Source organism: Thamnophis sirtalis, unplaced genomic scaffold (genome assembly GCF_051295495.1).
Source record: "Thamnophis sirtalis isolate CommonGarterSnake01/CBP01778 unplaced genomic scaffold, rThaSir2_p1.2 scaffold_9, whole genome shotgun sequence".
Lineage (NCBI taxonomy): Eukaryota > Metazoa > Chordata > Lepidosauria > Squamata > Natricidae > Thamnophis > Thamnophis sirtalis.
Genome location: NW_028261389.1, coordinates 71,851,726 through 71,871,618, shown reverse-complemented (window position 1 = coordinate 71,871,618; position 19,893 = coordinate 71,851,726). Strand labels below are relative to the sequence as shown.

Below are 19,893 nucleotides of genomic sequence, written 5' to 3'. Positions count from 1 at the left end.
CCCTTGTTCTGATTTCCCTTAATGGCTGACACAGACCTTCCTCCAGGCTGCCTCTATAAGCTGTAGGTTGTTTACACCACCAAGCAAAACTAGTTAAGTGCAAAAGTTGGACCTGGGCGGAAAAAAAAAACAGCTTTTTGCTCTGCAATTGGCTCTGACATCTGTTCTGAATTGGCTTCTGTGTTCAGCAGCTGAGCCGGTTTTAATTTTGTTTTCATTTTAAACTCGGCTATAGTGTAACCCGAACAACGGCAGAAACCGGATCTTCTGTTCATAATACTGAAGTTGCTCTTTGACCAGGAAGGATTCAGCCCCAATAGCTCCTGACCTCAGCACTTCAACTGGAGATGGGAGGGAAAAGAGGGAAGGAGCTCAGCGGCTACATCGGTCCCACCTTCAGCAGGGGATGGGCTACCACGGCCTCTTTACCACCTGTGGACTTCCACTCCCAGAATCCCTAAGCCAGCATTGCCCACCCGCTGTCCCGCAGGGTAATTGCTGGGATGGTCTTGCATTGAGCTGGACCACGGGTGTCAAACTCGATTTCATTCAGGGCCACAGCAGGGTTGTGTTTGACCTCGGGAGAGGTATGTGTGTGTGTGTGTGACCAGCTCGACATCACTTGTGTCGGGGCACCCGTGGTGGCCCAAGCACTCTTGCCAGTGAAAACAGGCTCCCAAGCTCCGTTTTCGGCTGCGGTGGCCTGCAATCCTCTGCTGGCGAAAACGGAGCTTGAGTGGGCTACCGATGGCCCTCCCAACCTCCGTTTTCACTGGCAAGGGCACCGTGGGCCGGAGCTTCGCTGTTTCCAGAGTGGCCCCACGAGCCAGATCTAAGCACCCCATTGGCCCGATCCAGCCCCTGGGCCTTCACTTTGACACCCCTGAGCTGGACGGATTCACCACCTTGGATTCCATTTAAAAACACAGCTGGGATTGAACCTCTGCCAAGTCGGTTATCAGTTTCTGATAACCGACTTGGCAGCGACTTCCTGGGAAGGAGGAGCAGAGGAAGAGGGGGGGCAAAATAGAGGAGGGGCAGTTTTTTAAAATTTCCTCTCCCCCCCCTTCCCACCCTGCCCTCCCCCTTCTTCTCTAACCAGGTTTTGTCTCTGGGACCTTCGCAGTCAAGCATGTGAAGCAGTGGTGGTGGGTTTCAAATTTTTTTAGAACCTCTTCTGTAGGTGTGGCCTGCTTTGTGGGAGTGGCTTGCTGGCCATGTGACCAGGTGGGAGTATTCCTCCTCCAGTCATGTTTGCTCAGGAACTCTGGCATTGAAGCGTACAAGTCTTAAAACTGTCAAGTTACAAGACCCTTGCACCCCTATTCCTTTAGAAAGAAAGGCCCCAGGGGTGTTCAAGCTTGACAGCTTTAAGACTTGTGGACTTCAACTCCCAGAATTCCTCCTCTCGCTCTTCATCTTGATGATGTGCGGACAGCCGGGGGGAGGGAGCTGGAACCGGTTCTAAACGGCACTGGAGATTTGTGGAACCTCTTCTATAGAAGAGGTTAGAACTGGCGGGAACCCATCCCTGGTGTGAAGGCTGGGGTACAGGTGGAAAGGGAGGATGAGGGGAGCGAAAGAGGGGGGCAGAGGGAGGAGGAGTAGTTCTCTGCAGACCCCCACCCTTTTCCCTTCCTTCGCCTTCCCCTCCCCTCAAAAGTCTTTCGAGAGTCAGCCATCAACTGGAAGTGGTCCAGGCCCAGGGAATAAGAGTGAAATTCACCAGTTTGTTTCTCCCTTTTTTATCGGGCCAGCCTGCAAAGCTGCTACTGTGAGGCTGAGAGTTTCTAACAATCACATTTTCCATTATGTGGAATAAGGAATTGTTTTATATTAGCGCTAATGGTATAGATGGTCCCCAACTTAGAACCATTGCTTAGCAGCCCATCCAACTGAAAAAACCTGACTTACGGCTGGTCTTTACACAACTTCTTGTTGCATCCCCACAGTCACTTGGTCAAAAAATTGGGTGCTTGGCAACCTATATGAGGGTCACCGTGCTCTGAGTCGTGCGATCCCTTTTCCCAACTTCCCCAGCCAGCTTCCAACAAGCAAAGTCAGCGGGGGAAGCTGGGTTCCCTTAAGGATTGTGTGATTCATTTCAGCGCCGTGGCGAAAAAGATAAAAACAAATGTGGACCCACTTAATAACAGCCTTGCATAGCCACGGATATTCAGGTCCCAATTGTGGTCGTAAGTCAAGGAATGTCTGTATGCAGCTACAAAAATCAGGAATAGCCACTAGATGGTGACAAAAGGAGAGTTCTACCTCCTTGCCGCCCCCTGGTGGTTACACAAATTCTTGCAGCTCAGGTGTAATTGTTTTAACTTTTTTTTTCCTCTTGGAAATGATTCTGCTGCCAATTATTTAAGCAATAATAAAATCTAAACTGATTTAAAAGGTTTTAAATAAATCCAAGCAGCGTTTGGACAGTCGTTTCCTTTTTTAAATGTTGGGCTGTATTTTGTGATCAGTTTGAAACAGATCTTTTCATCCTTTGGAGCGTTGCTTTCCAGGAGGTTTTGGATGCGAAGTATCTTCTTTTAATTACCCCCCCATAATCTCTCGCGGGGTGGAGTCTGGGCAACTGAATGGAGCTGAGTGTTTACTGGCCGGATGCCCTTCCTGTCACCAATGCTGAGTGTTTTTTCAGCAGATATATTCTCATTGTGCCCAAAGAGAGAAATATCTGCCTCTAACCTAGGATTGAACTCACAACCTCCCGATTGTGAGGCGAGAGACCACCGCACCACTCTTTTAGAAGTATGCTACAAAAGGCTACAAAGCATCTTCTGATTCTTTTGTGCCTAAGGTGGGACTAGAACTCGCGGTCACTTGGATTTCCAGCCTGCTTCTTTTAACCTAAAGGGGGCACGACAAGGGGTTAAAAACACTGAGTTTGTCAACTGGAAAGCCGACAGCCCAGGTTCGAGACTCGAGCGCAACATGATGGGGTGAGCTCCCGTTACTTGTCCCAACTCCTGCCCACCTAGCATTTCAAAAGCACGCAAATGCAAGTAGATAAATAGGTACCACTTCGGTGGGAAGGTAACAGTGTTTTGTGCGCCTTTGGCACAGAGCCATGCTTACCATATGACCATGGAAATTATATGGACAACGCTGGCTGCCTTGGCCAAGAAACAGATGAGCACCGAGCTCTGGAGTCAGACGTGACTGGGGAGGGGAAACTCTACCTTTAGTTTCTTTTAATCACTTAACCAACCTGGCTTTCTTTTGCAGTAATAGTACTTTAATTTGTGTATTCTATGGCTAAATAGAAGAAAGGGAGACGAAATAATTCCAGGAAAGAAAAGAAAAGCTTTGATTCCAGGCCTTCTCCAAATTTCTTTACACTCCCTCCACAGGTCTGGAGAATGGATGTGTAGGAAGTTCACATCCACCCCTCTCCTAGGAAAATGAGATATTTTAGGAAATATTAAAAGGACAGAATATTTCCCCTAAAAGGGAGGCAGAAACTCAACACACACACACACCCTGCACCTTTGTCAATAGGCTATTAAGGCCTGATCCAGTATATTCTACATAACAAAGATCTACCTCCTTCAGGCAGAGTCATAATAGGAATTGCCCAAAGCACCTTCGTTACATCATCACCCAGCAAGGCTCAACCAAGCCTGGGAGACAAACACAACCTACAAAGTTACTCCTGCATGGCCCCATGGGAGTCTGACAACCAATCAGAATACAAGCTCAAATTCAAAAGCCCAGAGAGGGCATAAAACTCAGATACTCTCAGCATCACTGCCTTTTTTTTTTTGCCCAGGACTTCAAACCACGTGGTCCTGTCCATCGTCAATAAACCTTCTTTCCAAGCAACTTCCATAAATCCAGTGTCTTTTTCCCCACTTGGAACTGAACATTTCAGCTCTGGATGGACATTAGCTGGTAATAAAATCAGGAAACTGTTTTGCAGGCATTCGGCGATTCACCACTTGCAGAAGTGGCCAGTTGAAGTCCCCTCCCCCATGTGCACAGGCCTCTACTTACATCAAGTTAATTTATGGCACTATAGTTGCTATTTTATAATTGAGTGCATGAAGAGAGGACTCACCGGTGGCTTTGCATTGGCAATGTTTTTTCCCTCCCCTCACTCCCACTCCTTAGCAATTAAAACAATAAAATTGCCCAGGAGTCATTTGATAACAGTTTAATTTGTACAAATAGATGGTCACAATGTATAGATGAGGATCACCCACTTCCCAGTTGCAATGGAGGGCTGTGAAAGTTGGACCATAAGGAAGGCTGAACGCCAAAGAATGGAGGCCTTTGAACTCTGGTGCTGGAGAAGATTCCTGTGAGTCCCTTGGACTGCAAGGCGATCAAACTGATCAGTCCTAGAGGAGATCAACCCTGACTGCTCTTTAGAAGACCGGATCCTGAAGATGAAATCAAATACTTTGGCCACCTAATGAGAAGGAAGGACTCACTGAAGAGCCTAATGCTGGGAACGATTGAGAGCAAAAGAAGAAGGGGACGACAGAGAAGGAGGTGGCTGGATGGAGTCCTTGAAGCAGTAGGCATGAGCTTAAATGGACTCCAGAGGATGGTAGAGGACAGGAAGGCCTGGAGGAACATTGTCCATGGGGTTGCAATGAGTCAGACATCACAACTAACAACAACACCCAATAATGACTGAAGTGTAAATTGCTATGAAGGACATTCTGGAATGGGGGTATCCAACCTTGGCAACTTGAAAATTTGTGGACTTCAACTCCCAGAATTCCTCAGCCAGCAAGGGGAGTCTGGGAGTTGAAGTCCATAGGTCTTCAAGTGGCTACGGTTGAATACCCTTGCTCTGGAACAAGGAAAGTTTCTTTTCTTTTTAATGGCAGCATTACTGGTGGCTAGAGTTTTAAGGAATGTTTGGCAGGAAAAGGCACAGTCCGTTAATTGAAAAGCCACCACGTTTATGCAGAATTTTGTGCGACCAATTGAATTTGCTAGAGCGCCATGAATATGTTGCTTAGTTTAACACCTTTGGCAAGTGCCAGTAACAACAACAACAACAACAACAAAAAGGAGAAGATAAGAATGCTGTTTCAGGAAGTGGGGGGAATCACCAATAGGAATATTTAAAGGAAAGCACCATCCAACATAGAGAAGAGCAACTTGTCAGTATTTCATTCCATTCAAAGATATTTCGGAACGGCACTTGGAAAATTCTTCAGGTGAAGAACGAAGAAGGGCTGGAGGGGTTTTACACTTAATTTTTGTCCAACCACACTTGGCCAATAAAGAATTCTATTCTATTCTATTCTATTCTATTCTATTCTATTCTAGGAAGCTAACCCACCTGAAGTTTTGGTGTCTGCGTCAGGCAGCAGTATAGATTTGTTTAAATAAGATAAAACGAACACTAGAGGGCAGCAAAGATTAAAAAGCTGCTGTTCTAAACTTCAAAAGGGGGGGGGCATTATGATGGTTGCCTTTATCCCTTCCCATGGTTCTTTTCCCAGGGAGATTCAGTGGCAGTAAAATATACAAAAAACAGAGGTGCCCATCTCTTTTTGCAGCGGTTCCACAGCCTGGAATATCCAGTTAGTTTTTGACCACAATTCTTTTGTTGTTATTAGTTGCGAAGTTGTGTCCGACCCATCGCGACCCCATGGACAATGTTCCTCCAGGCCTCCCTGTCCTCTACCATCCTCTGGGGTCCATTTAAGCTCACGCCGACTGCTTCTGTGACTTCAACTAGCCACCTCATTCTCTGCCATCCCCTTCTTCTTTTGCCCTCAATCTTTCCCAGCATGAGGCTCTTCTCCAGTAAGTCCTTCCTTCTCATTAGGTGGCCAAAGTCTTTGAGTTTCCTCTTCAGGATCTGAGCTTCTAAAGAGCAGTCAGGGTTGATCTCCTCTAGGACTGACCGGTTGGATGGCCTTGCAATCCAAGAGACTTGATGCAGGAGTCTTCTCCAGCACCAGAGTTCAAAGGCCTCCATTCTTTGGCGCTCAGCCTTCCTTATGATCCAACTTTCACAGCCATCCATTGCAACTGGGAAAACCGTAGCCTTGACTATATGCACTTTTTTTAGCAGGATGATGTCTCTGCTTTTTAGTACAGTGTCTAGATTTGCCATAGCTTTCCTCCCTAGGAGCAAGTGTCTTTTAATTTTTTTGGCTTTAATCCCCATCTGCGGTGATCTTGGAGCCTAGGAAAATAAAATCTGTCACTACCTCCATTTCTTCCCCATCTATTTGCCAGGAATTGAGAGGGCCGGATGCCATGATCAAAAATTCTTAATGTTGACTTTCAAGCCACTAATCTTGGCCACTCACTGATGCACTATGCCTTCATAATGGAGTTTGAGAAGTGCTCAAAACCATTAAAAATAGAGTTAATTAAGCCAGCAGCCTGGAAGATTTTTTTAAAGTGGAAATAAACTTGGTTGAGGACCATCCACTCAAGCAAAAATAGTAGATTGTCAGTTATAATATTTCAGAACATATTGGAGTTAGGAGAAAGTTTATAACCTGTCATGAAATAGTGGTAATTTCTAGACCCCTGTCTTTCAACCTTGACAACTTTTAAAAGATAATGGACTTCAATTGCCAGAATTCCCCAGCCAGTTTGCTGAGAATTGAAGCCTAAACATCTCTCTTCTCCTAGATATTATCCATCCATCATCCATCTATCTGTCTGTCCATCCATCCATCTATCCATCCATCCATCCATTCTATTTACACCAGTTGTCCTTGTCTTTATTTTTTGAACACCCAGCAGTTGCTCTCGGTTCTGTTTTTATTAAAATCCACTTTTTTTCTTTCACGATAGCTCAGTTTCAGTTTTCCTTAAAATCAAGAACTCCAAGATTATGCACCTGCTGCTCCCCACATTCCTCCTACTTCAACTTCCCGAATTAAATGTCCCAAGGGTTGTGTCAAGTCAAGGACGGCTCATCTTCCGGTACCTTCATAAAGGAGAAAGTTGTGAATAGCAGAACGTAGGCATTTCCTGGAGGGACCATGCTTGGCAAAATTCCCCATCATGAGAGTTTTGTGTTTCTAAAAGAAAAAAAAAACGTACTGCTTTTGGAAGGCATGTTTTCCGTGGCTGGAGGGTGGTACCAAACACAAATATTAATATTGCTTTTAATTCCCACATTTCCATGAATCCAGATGTTTTCTTCTGCAAACCAAATTTGGTTTGGATTTCTGAGCAGGACTAGATATTTTTTAAGATACAGCACCCACTTTTGTTCCATTCAATGGAGTGTATTGCTATCTTCCTATTATAGGTATTGTTGATTTACAGACAATCACTTATTGATTGCTCAAAGTTACAACAGCACTGAAAAGAGTAACTTGCAACCAGCCTTCGCACTTATAAATGTTGCAGCATCCGTACAGTTGCGTGATAAAAATTTGGGCAATTGGCATGTAATTTACGATATTTGTGTGACATCCCAGGATTTTTTTTATTTTTATTTTTTTAGTATATTTTATTTTCATTTTCATACGCTCACATGTATATCCCATACAGTATTAAACAATAATTGCATCAATTCCTCTTGTCGACAATGCCCCAGAAAATAAAAGCCCAATATACCTCTTCCATTCTCCATACACCTCTTTCTTCCACCACCCTCCAACTTTCTATCTTCCCTCTATCATCCCCCTCTACCCTACTTCCCCTCGCCCTCTACCACTCCTCTCTCCAGATCCACTCCCTCCCTTCCTTTTCGCCTTCCCCCCCACCCTCTCTCCCATCCCTCTCTACCCATCTTTCTTCTTTCCTACTCCTCCTCCCCTTGGTGTATTTCCACTATATGTTAATATATTTGGCTTATCCTATTTTTAAAGAAAAATTAGAGAAAAACAGTATACATGTGAAGTCACATTGCATTGAGATCTAACATCAAGGTGGTGCAGTGGTTAAATGCAGCACTGCAGGCTACTTCAGCTGACTTATCTGCAGTTCAGCGGTTCAAATCTCACCGGCTCAGGGTTGACTCAGCCTTCCATCCTTCCGAGGTGGGTAAAATGAGGACCCGGATTGTTGTTGGGGGCGATATGCTGACTCTGTAAACCACTTAGAGAGGGCTGAAAGCCCTATGAAGCGGTATATAAGTCTAACTGCTATTGCTATTGCTAACACGTGTCTAGCCTAATATATATCCCTCCCTCCCTCCACCCGACCCCCCGACCCCCCTCCTCCTTTCCCCCCCCCGACTTCCCAGAACCCGTACACGGTATAGATTTTTAACACAGTCTAAAATCTATTGAGAAAAAAGAAATAAAGAAATTAATAACATCTCTACATTGATTTGGGCAATTGGCATGTAATTTACGATATTTGTGTGACGTCCCAGGATTGTGGGATCACTATTTGCAACCTTCCCAGCTGTCTTCCAACAAGCAATCAATGGGAGAACAGGTTCACAGAGTTGGAAGGGACTTTGTAGGTCATCTAGTCTAACCCCCTGGCCAAGCAAAAGACCCTATACCAGGGGTCAGCAACCTTAAACACACAAAGGGCCACAAAGGTCCTAACTGGAAGCCCCCCCCCCCCCGCTCCCCACCCTCCCAGTTCAATTCTGAAGCTGACCGGAAGTTCCCCCACCATAGAGTCTCCTCCTAGCGTGGCATCCTTTTTCTTCTACTTGTCCTAACCGAAAGCCCTATCAATTGTAGAGCCGACCGGCTACAAGGAGCCACAGCAGAGGGGTGGTTGTGAAGTCGGGTGCAACTCATTTAACAACCGATTTGCTTAACCACAGAATTTCTGGTCTCTGTTTGCAGTTGTAAGTTGAGGACTTTATCTGTATGGGGGATCATCCCACCCAGGAGGTTTTTTGTCTTTGGCTTTTTCTGTATTAAGAATTCAAGCTTCCTTCTAGTTAAGGGGATAGAAAACGAAGGCCATGGAGTTTTATGCTTCCTATTTTTCCACTGAGTAGTTTTATTTAGACCATTTTACTCCGGGGTGCCTTGTGATCAGCAGCTAAATTGAATTCCACGGGACATCTAGTCACAATTAACGCTAAGTCGGCTGATCTGATTTAAGTGTGACTGATTTAGTATGGATCCACTCCAAGGAATAGTTTTCATTTTGTTCTTTTAACAGTTATCCCACCCCCCACCCCCCAGTCTGAAACCAGTCTGTCCTCTGGATCTACTCCCACTGTGTCATAAGATTAATCTCACAACTCCTGTGAGCCCACAGCACACCCAGCCAAAAGCTTATTATCGGCTGGATTCCTTTTGTTATTTCCTTGGCTTTCTCTGATCCCATCAGCTTAGATCGAAGAATTATCAGATAATTGGTTTATGTGCCGAGTTTGATTGGATCTTTCAATCATTCTTGAGGAAAAGACTCTTTTTTAATGCTCTTTTTCCCCCCCAAATCCAGCATCAAATTATCCAGGGATCACAAAAATGGCACTTTTGCCTACACACAGATCACCCAGGGATGGACTCATGCAGTGCTAAAAGGGTGTATAAACTCATAATTCTCTAAGAGTTTTCGGGTTGTTTTTTTTAATAGAATGTGGTTTAATTTTTGGGGGGTGGGGGGTGGAACCCAGAAGTCCTTGTGATAACCATAACTTTGGGTCAGTCACTCTCTCTCAGCCTGACCCACCTTACAGGGGTGTTTTGGTAGGGAAGATAGGAGGAAGGAGTATTACGTACGTTTGTCACTTTGAGCTAACTGTGGAGTAATAAAAGTGGGATCAAAAGCCTCTATAAAGAGTGCAGAGAAGAGCAACAAAGATGATTAGGGGACTGGAGACTAAAACATATGAAGAACGGTTGCAGGAACTGGGTATGTCTAGTTTAATGAAAAGAAGGATTAGGGGAGACAGGATAGCAGTGTTCCAATATCTCAGGGGCTGCCACAAAGAAGAGGGAGTCAAGCTATTCTCCAAAGCACCTGAGGTTAGAACAAGAAGCAATGGGTGGAAACTAATCAAGGAGAGAAGCAACTTAGAACTAAGGAGAAATTTTCTGACAGTGAGAACAATTAATCAGTGGAACAGCTTGCCTCCAGAAGTCGTGAATGCTCCAACACTGGAAGTTTTTAAGAAGATGTTGGATAAACATTTGTCTGAAGTGGTGTAGGGTTTACTGCCTAGGCAGGGGGTTGGACTAGGAGACCTCCAAGGTCCCTTCCAACTCTGTTATTCTGTTCTATTCTAATCAATAAATAAACAGTAGAAGGGCTTTTTCTCTGTTATACTTAGGACAACAATAACTTGTAATCCCATCACATAGTACTCGTGTTGTCTGTTTTTGTTGTACGTGCTTATCACAAGGTCCACCAAGAATGAGTAATTGCATTTTTCCAGTAATTTAAATTGCAGATATTCTGTCTTTCCACTAAAGGCCTTCGAAGTGTTACACGTTTTTGCAAAGTTACAATATTTAGTTGTTCGTTACCTCCCATGATATTATGAGGATGTCACAAAGCATGATTCGGAATTCCAAATCAGCATGAAAGAAGTGCTTATAGGGCACCAATGGCTTCAAATGCTCCTGATTATCCCAAATGTTGTCTCCTGGGAGCCATTGAGCTGGTGGTTAGTTCACATGACATGTTACACCCAAAGGCTCAATGAACAAGAAGTTGCTCACATTCCCCCCCCCCCCCGCTTTCCCCTTCCTAAAATACTTTCAGAGGTGTGAGGGGGCCATCTGTGGGCAGAATATTTATGCTATTTATGACTCTCACCAACCAGAAATTGTAGCTTACAATAAGCCTGGATTGGTTATCCAGTTTGCAGCCATCAAAAGGGACGCAGTAGCTCAGGGGCTAAGAGGCTGAGCTTGTCCATCAGAAAGGTCGGCAGTTCGGCGGTTCGAATCCCTAGCGCCGCATAACGGAGTGAGCTCCTGTTACTTGTCCCAGCTTCTGCCAACTTAGCAGTCCGAAAGCACGTAAAAAATACAAGTAGAAAAATAGGAACCACGTTTGGTGGGAAGGGAACAGTGTTCCGTGCGCCTTCAGTGTTTAATCATGCCGGCCACATGACCACGGAGACGTCTTAGGACAGCGCTGGCTCTTTGGCTTTGAAACGGAGATGAGCATCGCCCCCTAGAGTCAGGAACGACTAAAGGGAACCTTTACCATTACCTTTCGTCATCAAAAATGTCAGCTATGTCAAGTCACTCTCAAACGTTACTGAATCGGCACTGTGCAGGGACCCCTTACATTTGCTGGCAGGGAGCAGAATTATCCTGCAATGCTGCCTTCCGACCACAACGCCACCACTATGGCTGCTAAGTAGCGGCGGCAAAAACTGTCCCATTAATTTTCTTCCAGCGAGGGCCTGGAAGAAATTATTTTGCAGCAAATACTTAAGAATGCCGTATTACACTAAGCCAAACCACTTTAAACTCTGCATAATGGAGAACTGGCCAAGGCATCGGGACAGATGGGGACACACAAACGCAGACACAAAACCTGGAGGGCGAGAGAGTTTATCTATATTTGCATTATCTCTGGGAGGAGGGGAGACGAGGGGCCTGCAATGTGTGCATTTCCTAAAGCCGATGGTGAAAGAGCAGAGATAAAAACTGGATTGTTGCCACACACAAAAAGGAGATTGGTATTGTGACAGGAAAAATAAGCAGGGGGAGCCGGAAGACTTGAAGGCCTTAGATAAGGAGATACCTTTTAAATGACCCAACAGGTAACAGGTTATCTAGTTAACACCAAATCCAAGGACTGTAATAAATTGAATAGATCCAACAGATAGGGACATGGTGTAGATCAGTGTTTCTCAACCTTGGCAACTTGAAGATGTCTGGATTTCAACTCCCAGAATTCTGGGAGTTGAAGTCCGGACATCTTCAAGTTGCCAAGGTTGAGAAACACTGGTGTAGATGACCAGGCTGAGCCTGAAGGAAGGGATCAAACATGTCACAAGTCCTCTGTGCATGTGTTTGTGCATCCTGTCAGCGAGCTGGTCTTTGGGTCCATGCCACGCATGCATGGGGTGTGTGTGTGTGTGCAGGGAAGGTTGTGTGTGCATGTGCAGGCGGCCTGGGGCGTGCGGGGGAGCATACATGCATGCAGGGGGAGGGCCATGTGTGTGGGAGGTCGTGTGGCATGCCCGGGGTGGGACGCATATGTGGCTTCGTGCATGCATGCCTGGGGGTGGGGTGGGAGTCGCGTGCACATACATGGAGGGGGCAGGGTGTGTGTGAGGGGTTCGTGCATTCATGCAGGGGGCAGGCCACTGTGTAGGATTGTGTGTGCATGCCTGGCGGTGGGTGACGTGCGCAAGCAGAGGGCAGGGTTCATGTGCGCATGTGTGTGTGGAGAGGTGTTTGCATGGTATCACACACGCATGCACATGTGGGGAGGTCATGCACGCATTTGGGGTGCACATGCACAGGGGGTGCACACATTGCATTCTGGGGGTTTGGGTGCACGGGCGCATTTTGGGTGCTCCAACTGAAAAAGGTTCCGTATACTATTTCAGACAAGTGACAGCCCAGCCTTTTCTTAAAAAAACCTCCAGTGATGAAGCACCCATAACTTCTGACAGCAAGCCCTTCCAAGCCATTTTAATAGAATAAAGATGTCAACAAAGTCACCTCTTGTCATTCTCAGGTTTTGGGCCAGATAAATCAGTTTAGCCTTCTCCCCTTTCTTCCAATCCAGCCAGGATGAAACCTCACGCCCCTTGGGAATTAAGAAGTGCAAAGAAAGTCCAGATTTCCTTAGGTTTCATTCACACACCCTCCCCCCTCCCTCCCCCACACATCCAGATGAGATTAAGAGGAGCAAGAGGAGGAGGAGGCAGGGCAAATACAAGGAGAAATTTCCCATTTCTAAATGCTAGGCCTGGCTACGGAAGTGATGGAAATAAGAAACCGCTGATCATTGGAATGGAACCCCTTAAAAGCATCCGCCAACATTTCTGCAGCTGATCTCAAAGGTGTCGAGGTTTGAGAAAAGGTATTGCAAAAAACTAATTTCATCATGAAACAGCCAAGTTAGCATTCATTATGTAAAGGTTCCCCTCACACATATGTGCTAGTTGTTTCCGACTCTAGGGGGCGGTGTTCATCTCCATTTCAAAGCCAAAGAGCCAGCGCTGCCCGAAGACGTCTCCGTGGTCATGTGGCCGGCATGACTAAATGCCGAAGGCGCACCGAGTGCTGCTACCTTCCCACCAAAGGTGGTTCCTATTTTTTCTGCTTGCCTTTTTTATGTGCTTTCGAACTGCTAGGTTGGCAGAAGCCGGGACAAGTCACGGGAGCTCACTCTGTTATGCAGCGCTAGGGATTCGAACTGCCGAACTGCTGACCTTTCGATCGACAAGCTCAGTGTCTTAGCCACTGAGCCACCGCGTCCCTTTTAGTATTCATTACAGAGGCAATTAAGAAAAAGGTTTATTGCACTGTGGATGTTAACCAGTTCATTAATGCAACAAAGCCAGGATCATATCTACTACTTGTGAAAGGTCATTTCCACAATTTCTCGTGGTTTTTTTTTTTTTTTTTTTTTGGCCATTCTTCCCTCCCAGCACAAAGTGTACTTGTATGCATGTCTTTGAATGTGCATAGTATACATATACCTTTCCAAAGAATATGCTCCAGGCATCTCCTGCAGTGGATTAAAACTTATTTATTTAAATTTGTTTTAGCTGCTCAACTCCCATGGACTCTCAGTGGCGTACAAAAAAAATATCCATTAAAAACAGATAAAACACAAAACCACAACACAGCTCCAAACTCATGTCAATTGCCTGGCAACAGGGAATGCTTGTTTTGAAATGTACATAAAAATGGGGCAGTTTGAGTGATTGCTGACAGAGCGCTTCCAGGCTTTTTATTTTTTTTTTAAATCCTTGCGTGCTTCTGGTTTCTAGAAAGACGGAAAGGTTTTTCACTACAGGAAGTTACAAATTGCTAATTAAATGTTCCCCGTTTCTTCCAAGCACTAAAATCACAATTGCTTGATTTGAGCGGTTTGCATTGGAAAAGAGAGTTGCGATGCATTGTTTGAAAGGGAGGGGAAAAAAAATCTCTGAATAAATCGAGATTAAATTGGTAATTTCATAGGATCATAGGGCGGGAAGGGATTGCAGAGGTCTTGCTAGTCAGCCTCCCCCCTCCTCTCCCCCAGGCCCAAAGCTCTTTCGTATTTGTGCTCTGCAAGTTTCAAGAACTTGTTTGTGCTCTGCAAACTTCTTTGAGATTTTAAAGCCATTCCAACTTTTTTTTTACAATTGTTCTAAGGAGCAAAACAAACAAAAGAGCTCTGGAAACTAGTTTGCCAGATAATCTACCCAGGTTTCATCATTTCTTGTCTGGGCGGTTAGAGCTATAGAAGGGCCTGATCCTACCAGGAAAAACTGCTTAAGGGATACAGCACTTTGAAAAGATAACTAAATATCTAAAATGTGTCCCTTTAGTGCAGTGTTTCTCAACCTTGGCCACTTGAAGATGTCCGGACTTCAACTCCCAGAATTCCCCAGCCAGCGAATGCTGGCTGGGGAATTCTGGGAGTTAAAGTCCGGACATCTTCAAGTGGCCAAGGTTGAGAAACACTGCTTTAGTGGACCTCTTCAAATAGAAATAGCATCTCTCTCCCCCTCACCACCCCCATCTGTATCTATCTCTATCCATTGAGGACCTGTACACTGCACAAGTCCAAAAGTGGGCTGTGAAAATATTTACACACCCCTCACATCCTGGACATAAATTGTTTTAACTTCTGCCCTCAAAACGATGTTATAGAGCACTGCACATCAGAACAACTACACACAAGAAGAGTTTTTTCCAGAACGCCATCACTCTGCTAAACAAATAATTCCCTCAACACTGTCAAACTATTCACTAAGGCTGCATTACTATTGCTATTATCTTTTCATCGTCCCTATCACCCATCTCCTCCCACTTATGACTGCAGGACTGTAACTTTGTTCCTTGTATCCTTATGATTTTTATTAATATTGTTTCCTGATTGCTTATTTGTACCCTTTGACTAACATTAAGTTTTGCACCTTATGATTCATGACAAAGGTATCTTTTCTTTTTATGTACACTGAGAGCATCTGCACCAAAGACAAATTCCTTGTGTGTCCAATCACACTTGGCCAATAAAGAATTCTATTCCATTCCATTCTACTTATCTACATCCATTCATCTACCTACCAATCTCTACCCATCAATCTATCTATCCATCCATCCACATATCTCTACCTCTACCTACATACCTCTACCTACCTACTCACTAGTGGTGGGTTCTGGATCCCATTGCAACCGGTACGGTTGCAACGGGGCCCAGTGTGCACCACATGAATGCGGGCAGCATGCGTGCATGTGTCCTTACCTCTTGCGATGCCTCTGCGAGCCTCTGCAACACTCCAGCTGCTCAGCAGAGCATCGCACAGGTAAGGAGCTCGGGCGGGTTGGGGTGGGCCTTCCGGAGCACCGTACCGGAACGGTACCTGGTGCTCCGGGCAGGCGCTGGTACTGGGGGTTCCACCACAAAACCGCGGTAGACTAAAGCGCGCTCAACGAAAGCACGTACGTGACGTCATCACAGCGCGACGAAAATAGCACACTGTGAGCGGTAAACTTAAAATTAACGCGTAAATCTAAACCTAACCCCCCCAAACCTAACCCTAAACTTAATCCTATACCTAACCCTTAACCTAACGCTAAACCTAACGCTAACCCTTAACCTAACCCTAAACCTAACCCTTAACCTAACCCTAACCCTAACCCTAACCCTTACCTTTATGTGAATCGGCTTGCTTTAAAAGCGCTTTTTAAAGCGCCCTTTTTTCTCCGGGGTCGTATTTGTCGCGCTGCTGATGACGTCAGATACGCGCTTTAATCGGGCGCGCTTTAGTGGACCGCAGTTTTGACGGGTCACGGGTACTGGGGCGTACTGCCTGCAACCCACCACTGCTACTTACCTATCTCCATCCATCTATCTACCTACCTATCTCTACCTACTTACCTACCTATCCCCTACCACTATCCATCCCTCCATTTCTACTGTTACCTCCCTCCCTCCCTCTATACCTACCCACTCCGCCATCTATCCATTCATCCCATCTCCCCTACAATGTGAAATATTGCATGTTTGGGGTTTTGTAGTATGGCTCTGCAGGGAGGGCAGCCAAAAAAGTCAAGAGGGTGGCCCCACCCATGCAATCGAAGCCCTGCCCTCCATGTGCATGGCTTTGGGAGACAGCAGGGACAGAGGCACCCATGGGAACGGTCTTATAAGAGCCAGGAATGGTGGGTGGGTGGGTGCTAAACATCTCTGCAGAGTCCCCTTCCTAGTTTCTTAGGTTGTAAAGGTGATGGGGAAGGGAGGAGGGAGACGTGCACTTTCAAACTTGCAAGTTTCCGTTAATAGATATTTGCGATACTGTAGAATTAGTCCATCTGGTTGTGTTTCCTGTCTGGACTCGGTAGGCTGACAATGCTTGCGATCATCCCTTGAATGCTGAGCATCCTTCCTTGCGGCTATCCCAGGCTGTAGGCTGTGTGCAAAACAAAAGGTGTTTAGTCTAGATGCGCCCCAACAATTCTGCAGATTCTAAGGTGTGCCTATTGCAATTTTGGATTGTTATACGGTACATTCCCCGGTCAGGAGAAGGGTAGGTATTGCAATGCTCTCTGGAGGAAACAGCCTTGAAAGAAATGCTTGGGAATTGCACCATATGCAGAAATGGGTAGGACAGGATGTCGCTCTTATGACATCACAATTGTTTTTAGGAAGCTGATGGTTTCCCATGACAGGATCTGGAGAACTTAACCCATTCATAAACCCCAGTACAATTTCACCCAAGAAAGGCCAGCCAGACGGTTGATACAAAGCGTGACCCGTCAAAAGCGCGGACGACAAAATCGCGATCGACAAAATCGCGCCTTTGACGTCATCACAGCGCGACGAAAAAGATCGAAAAATTCAAATAAAAATTAATAAAAATTAAATTAAAGCAAGCCGATTCACATAAAGGTAAGGGTTAGGTTTAGGGTTAGGGTTAGGTTAAGGGTTAGGGTTAGCTTTAGAGCGTTAGCGTTAGCGTTAGGGTTAGGTTAAGGGTTAGCGTTAGGTTTTTCGTTACTTTAACGGTTAGGTTTAGGGTTAGGTTTAGGGTTAGGTTTAGGGTTAGGTTTAGGGTTAGGTTTGGGGGGCTTAGGGTAAGGTTTTCGCTTTATTTTTACATTTTTCGAACTTTTTCATCGCGCTGTGATGACGTCACAGTGCGCTTTTGTCGAGCGCGATTTTGTCCTACGCGCTTTTGTGGTGGAACCAATACAAAGATACCTTGTGGGTCACCTCCTCATCAAATGTTAAGAAAAGAAGTCTTGAATAACAGAAGTATCCATGTTAGTCATACTTAATCCAAAGGTGTTAATTAAGGAAAGGGACAACGTTGGGAGTAAAGTAAAGAGTAGAAATACCCAGGCTGATCGCCTTATAGAAAGATTCCATGAAAAAAAAAAAAAAAAAACAAGCCTGGGGGGGGGGGGGGCGGCGGACATAGCCTTAAATCCTATACTTAGACTCAAATTGTTTTTGCTTCACACAGGTTGCTTTTGTAAAGTGAGGGGAGCCGAATGTCAACTCCCAACATTGTCATAGTGAGAGAAGGAGAGGAGTGCATTCCACGCATACTGTCAGCTGAAGTCAGATCTCAGATTACTGCAGCAGGCTTCGGAGGGGTGCATCTCATTGGGGGAATGTGATTTATGACGCAGACTGAGGGGCGGGAAGGAACAGGGTTAAAGATCAGCTATAACTCAAACAAAGTTTAGACTTGATGGTGAAAAGATCTTGCCTATGATGATGATTCTCCTAATAAATGACTAGTTTTGTATTGAAACTTACTTGATATTCATGAATCAATTAGGGCATTTTTAGGAAACCTTACAGAAAGAATATAAAAGCAGAATAACAAAACAGAATAACAGAGTTGGAAGGGACCTTGGAGGTCTTCTAGTCCAAACCCCTGCTCAAACAGGAATCCCTGTATCCGGGATGGTGAACCTATGGCACATGTGCCAGAGGTGACATGTAGAGCACACTCTGCTGACAGGTATACTATTGCCCCAGGTCAGACCTGCGTGGTGTTTCTTTCATGAGCTTGTTTCCCTGCAAAGGATGAAACAGAAGCTCATGAAAGAAAAAGATCTTACCTCTTGCTGCGCTGCCGATGTTGGGTTGCCCCCCCCTCCTACCAGCCAGCGGGTCTCTGCTGCACATGCACACACGTCTGTGCATGTGCATGTTTGGACATGCACACGTCCGTGCATGTGCATGTTTGGACATGCACACGTCCGTGCATGCACCTTTCAGTTTGTGCAGGCACACGCATGCAGTTTGTGCACTCGGTGTCTAAAAGGTTTGCCATCACTGCCCTATATCATTTCAGACCCGTGGCTGTCCAGCCTCGTCTTAAAGACCTCCAGTGATGGAAAAGCCAGAACTTCTGCAAGCAAGCCCTTGTTAATTGTTCTCACTGTTAGGAAATTTCTCCTTAATTCTACGCTGCTTCACTTTGATTAGTTTCCATCCATTATTTCTTGTCTTGCCTTCTGGCGCTTTGGAGAATAGGTTGATTCCCTCTTCTTTGTGGCAGCACCTCCAATATTGGAGCACTGCTATCATGTCACCCCTAGTCCATCTTTTCACTAGACTAACAAACTCAATTCCCGCCAACATTCTCCTTATCATTTAGCCTTTCGTCCTCTAATCATGTTTGTTGTCCTTCTTTGTACTCTTTCTAAAACCAAGTCCAAACCTATGACTTAAAATAATCTCTTTGTGCAGAGATTCTTTTTTAAAACATTTATGAAAGGTGGGGTTTTTTCCCCGTTCCATCATGTCAATTTCTCAGAGACCGCCTAGGCAAGTCCCTATAGTTTTCTTGGCAAGGTTTTCCAGAAGTGGTTTGCCATTGCCTCCTTCCCAGGGCTGAGGAAAGTGGCTGGCCCGAGATCATCCAGCAGGCTTTGTGCCTAAAGCAGAACTAGAACTCATTTTCTATACGGACTGGTGCCTTAATCAAAAGTGGCTCTCACTTATGGAAATTAAGAATTGACAATCAGGACTTTGGGCTCAATTGGGGGTTGTAAGCCAACCTGTATTCTGAAATCTTATTTATTTTTACCTTCGTTTCAGGAGAAAGAGACTTTAATACATGACAAACTCCATTTGATTCTTCCATTTTTCAAAAGGCACAATGTAATATTTTGGAACCTGCCCTGCAAAATCCCGGATTCCACTAGAGATTTTTGAGCAGAAAGACATAACTGCTGTGGTTTGAAAGACTCGGAGGGCAAGCTAATGGGGTCCATCTGTGGAGTATTTTGCAAACTGAAAGAAAATAATGTTTCAGGGTTTGGTGGTTAAAACCTGATCCCCTTACAACAACAAAAGCATGTTTTGTCAAGTAAGACTCAAGTACTCCCAAAAGGTAAAAAAGAAAAGAAAAAGAAACTTTAAGTTTTCCAGATGTCTTGACATTTTAAATAAATAATTGAACTGTTGAAGAACACTGGTCTGCCTTACAGATAACTCAGCATAAGCTTCTAGCCAAAATTTCTCATTTTTTTCCAAGCTAATCTATCTTGGAGGGTCATTTCTGCCACCCTTACGTGATATCACACATAATGGAAATCGTTCAGATGGGAACAATTTGGAGGAGGAGGAGGAGAAAGGGGAAGGGAGAGATCCTTAACTCTTTATCAGCCTGTACTTACTCTCACCTTTACCAGTTGTGAACTTATGCTAAATTGTGAACATGGCTCACATCACAAACTAGCCATTTTAGTCTAGCAGCATGGAAGAACCCAGCTAAGAAACAACAACCCCGGAGGTAACTGGATCAAACCAATCTTTATTGCAGTCATTAACCAACATACCGAATTTACCGAATAAGCTATGATT

At 45.0% G+C, this 19,893-nt stretch overlaps 1 protein-coding gene across 1 annotated transcript in view; it reads left to right on the top strand.

The window, feature by feature from the left end:
* Positions 1-19,655, top strand: part of MANSC1 (MANSC domain containing 1) — a 31,345-nt gene extending 11,690 nt beyond the window's left edge. Inside the window, exon 5 of the mRNA XM_087722248.1 lies at positions 19,126-19,655. The gene's annotated coding sequence lies outside the window, so the exon portion shown is untranslated. The remainder of the gene's footprint in view (positions 1-19,125) is intronic.
* Positions 19,656-19,893: the final 238 nt, after the last annotated feature.